General features: G+C 34.2%; 1 non-coding gene across 1 annotated transcript; it reads right to left on the bottom strand.

Moving 5' to 3' along the window:
- Positions 1–3,463: 3,463 nt before the first annotated feature.
- On the bottom strand, positions 3,464–3,570 carry LOC121207266 (small nucleolar RNA R71). The gene has a single exon (XR_005902357.1). It is a non-coding gene; the product is annotated as a small nucleolar RNA R71 (small nucleolar RNA).
- Between the last annotated feature and the right edge of the window lie 632 nt (positions 3,571–4,202).

Genomic DNA, 4,202 nt, shown 5'->3' with positions numbered 1-4,202 from the left:
TGTAGCAGGTGCATTACATAAACCAAATGGCATGCGTCTAAATGCAAATGTACCATACCGGCATGTGAATGTTGTCTTGTGTTGATCCTCTAGCACTACTGTAATCTAATTATTCCCTAAGTATCCATTGAGAAAATAGTAATAGTCTCGCCCCGCAAGTCTATCCAGCATCTAGTCCAAGAATGGTAAAGGAAAGTGGTCTTTCCTAGTTGCCTTGTTCAACTTTCGGTAATCTATGAAAATTCTCCATCTCGTAACCATTTTGATTGGTATTAACTTATTGTTTTCATTCTCTACGACCATAATACCTCATTTCTTCGGCACGCACTAGACCGAACTTACCCATGAACTATTTGAGATGGGGTAAATTATACCTGCATCTAACCATTTAATGATTTCTTTCTTTACCACGTCCTTCATAATGGGGTTTAGTCTTCAGTGTCCATCAATCGTCCCTTTCTCACCGTCTTTTAGGATGATATTATGTATGTATACAAACGGGCCAATGCTACAAATATCAGCTATGGTCTATCTGATGCTTTCTTGAATTATTTCAACACGAAGATTAGTTTCTCTTCTTACTCTTCGGTTAATTCTGCTGAAACAATCACAGGAAAAGTAGAAGTGTTACCAAAATACACTTATTTTAAATGTGAGGGAAGTACCTTCAGTTTTAATTTAGGTGGCTCTTCAATTGACGCTTTTGGTTGGGCATAATCCCTATTCTCTAACTCAAAAGACTCAAAGAGGGATTGCAAATTAAATCCCCTTTCATTAGCTTCTGGGAAAGCTAAGTATTGTCTGATGTCAAAATTTGCTCCAATGGGTACTCAACATAGTTGAGTTCCTTTTCCATGATTAATTCCTCTAAATCAGACAACGCAGAACAACCATCAAGTGTGTCAGGAAATCGCATAGTCTTAAAAACATTAAATGTTACCTGATCGTCCTGAACACACATAGTAAGCTCAACCTTCTAGACATCAATAAGGGTCCTTCCAGTTGCTAGGAAAGGCATTCCTAGGATGATTGACACCTCTTTATCTATTTCAAAGTCTAGAATAACAAAGTTAGCAGGAAAAATAAATTTGTCTACACGTACCAATACTTCTTCGATTTTTTCTTCTGGATGTGCTAAAGATCGATCTGCTAATTGAAGTGTAACCGTAGTAAGTCTAACTTCACATATCCCCAACTTTCTGAATATGGACATGGGTGTAAACTGAAAAATAAATAGGAATTTTCCTATGTAACTTATCACCTTTTTACTTAAATTCGTTGTTAAAACTAAGTAATTGTTTAATAAATTAATAAAATATGTGAAAATATGAAATTAGGACATAGAAATTATTAAAATGTTATTTTATACTTTATTATATAGTTTTCATGCATAAAATGGCTTATTTTATATTGATTTGAACATATTATGTTTTTAAGACATAAAATGGGCCATGCATGATTAAATTAAATAATAAATATAAAATTATATTTAATAAATAATTTTAAATATTTCATTAATAATTTGGGTTGTAATTAATTATTTAAATTGGATAATTTTATTCTTTGGTCCTTTAACTTATGGATTTATTTTGGACAGGTCTGATAGCTTTGTTGGATTACAAAAACCGTCCAAATTGAAGACTAAGTCAACCCAAATTTGGCTACAAATGGTTGTCCATTTAAACCACTTTTTGGTTTAATTACACAAGGTCCTTTCATTGTTGAAGAAATTAGAGATTTGCCCGAAGATTTACATGTGACTAAGTCTGCAATTAAGCCTCTTAAAGAGCCCTTGGTCGGCCACCTTTGGAGAGCCATCAGCAAAGGAGAAAAACAAAGGAGTGAAGGAGCCTCGTCGGTCATAGTCTTGGGTGACAACCACTCTGATTTAGGTTTAATCTTTCTTTTCTTTAATTTAATCTAAAAATGTTTTCTATGTGTTCTTTGTTCTTGTTTACAACAATGTTAGCTTAATTTTATTTAAGCTAGGATGATTTCTTTGATTAAATAATATTTATTTGAATCATGCTTATAATGTTTGTGCCTCTATTGATCATGTTTTCATTTAAAATCAAGTCTATATTTTGTTCATACGTGATTGAAATGCACCTGAATTAGCTGAGTGATCCTAACCAGACAACAACTAGTGGACACATAATTGAAACGTGCATGCTCAATTTAGATCCTAACCTGATTAAATTGCAGGTTGCATAGCAACTCTAACCAAGCTCTGTTATCTGTATAGTTTTTAGATTTGTGTGATTAAACTGTTTCGAACATAACACGTCCTTATTACCTCACACGAATGCTAAGAACCCTTAGTAAATAAGGATCAGTAAAATGTGTATTTACTAAGTAAAGGATTTCGAAGGACCTAATGTGGTTTCCAAACTCATGAAAGATCGAGTTACCATGGAATGTTTTTCCGAATGTTATTAAGCATGTTAATAATAAATTGAGTTTAATTCAAGTAATTGTCCTAGTTTATTTATGTTATAATTGTTGCAAATTGTGTTTAATTTTGCTAAAATCTATTTCATTCATATAGTTTGCATACTTAGGATAATTTACATTAGGGATCATTGCATTTAGTTTAATATATTTAATTTTAATCATCACTTCTCAACCATATTGTGTTTTTATTTACCAAGTTGTTAGTATCATTTTACAATTAAGTGATTTAACACAAATACAATCCATGTGGAGACAATAACTCGATACTTACTTATTACTTGATAATGACTATGTACACTTGCACAAACCTACGCGTTACAAGTTTTTGGCACCGTTGCAGGGGATTGTTAATTGTTGCCATAGTCATTTTTTTTGTGAAATTATTTACTTCCAATTTGGTTTATTTCTAACATTACTAACTTATTCTTTTTAATTTTGTCATTTTCTTCTCAGGTGTTTGTGAGCATAGATCGGATTATCAATTTACTCCCTGTAGACACTGAAATTAAGCTAACTTTTAGACAAAAAAGACGTGAATGAACAACTCAAAGACAAATCAATATGGCCTTGGGAATCAGAATCAAGACCAAGGTAATGAAGTCGATCGTGTGTGAAATCCCATCCCCATTGCCGATGATAGGGATGATGCATCAGACAATATGTTGTACCACTTTTCAGTGAGTTAATTCCAGGAATTAGAAGGCTAGATATTGAGGCAACCCAATTTAAATTGAAACCAATGATGTTTCGAATGCTCCAAACGGCGGGTCAATTTAGTGGTATGCCCACGGAAGATCCTCATCTCCTACTTCGATTGTTTATTGAGGTGAGTGATTCATTCAAGATAGTCGATGATACTAAAGATGCATTAAGGTTGAAGTTGTTTTCATACTCATTGCGAGATCAAGCATGAGCATGGCTCAATTCATTGCCACCATGTTCCATATCTACATGGCAAGAATTAGCAGAGAGATTTTTGGTTAAGTATTTCCTACCTAGCAAAGATGTTAAGTTGAGGAACAAGATCACAACTTTCCAACAATTGAATGATGAGTCTTTATATAAGGCTTGGGAGCGATTCAAGGAGTTACTTCGTAAGTGTCCTCATCATGGGATTCCTCATTGTATCCAGTTGGAGACATTCTATAATGAATCAATGTACATACAAGATTGATGGTAGATGCTTCTGCGAATGGTGCAATTTTGTCTAAGACTTATAATGAGGCTTATGAGATCATTGAGAGGATCATGAGTAATAACTATCAATGGCCAACAAATCAAACAACTTCAGGAAGACATGTAGCCGGAGTTCATGAAGTTGACGCCCTCACTTCGTTATCAACTCAAGGTTTGTCTATTTTCTCTATGTTACAATAGTTTACCGCTTATAGTGATAATAATTTTGCAGCTTAGCCACCAAGTCCATTTGAAGTAGTTTCCTGTGCGTACTATGGGAAAGGTCATTCTTTTGAGAATTGTCCATCAAATCCTGAGTCAATGTACTATATGGGGAACCAACATCAAAATATGAGTGGATAAGGACCCTAGTCCAACTTCTACAATCCTTCATGGCGTAATCATCCTAACTTTTCTTGAAGCAACCAAGGAAATAGACTGAACAACAACTTATTGCAACATAGACCTAACCAATCTCAAGGGTTTAATCAGCAAGTTCCAAGACCACCTCAAGCTGAGGCATCAAACAGCTTGGAGAACTTGTTAAAACGTACATGGCAAAGAATGATGCT

The sequence above is a fragment of the Gossypium hirsutum genome, chromosome A09 (genome assembly GCF_007990345.1).
Source record: "Gossypium hirsutum isolate 1008001.06 chromosome A09, Gossypium_hirsutum_v2.1, whole genome shotgun sequence".
Classification (NCBI taxonomy): domain Eukaryota; kingdom Viridiplantae; phylum Streptophyta; class Magnoliopsida; order Malvales; family Malvaceae; genus Gossypium; species Gossypium hirsutum.
The sequence above is the reverse complement of the archived record's forward strand: the minus strand, read 5'-3'. Positions and strand labels throughout refer to the sequence as shown.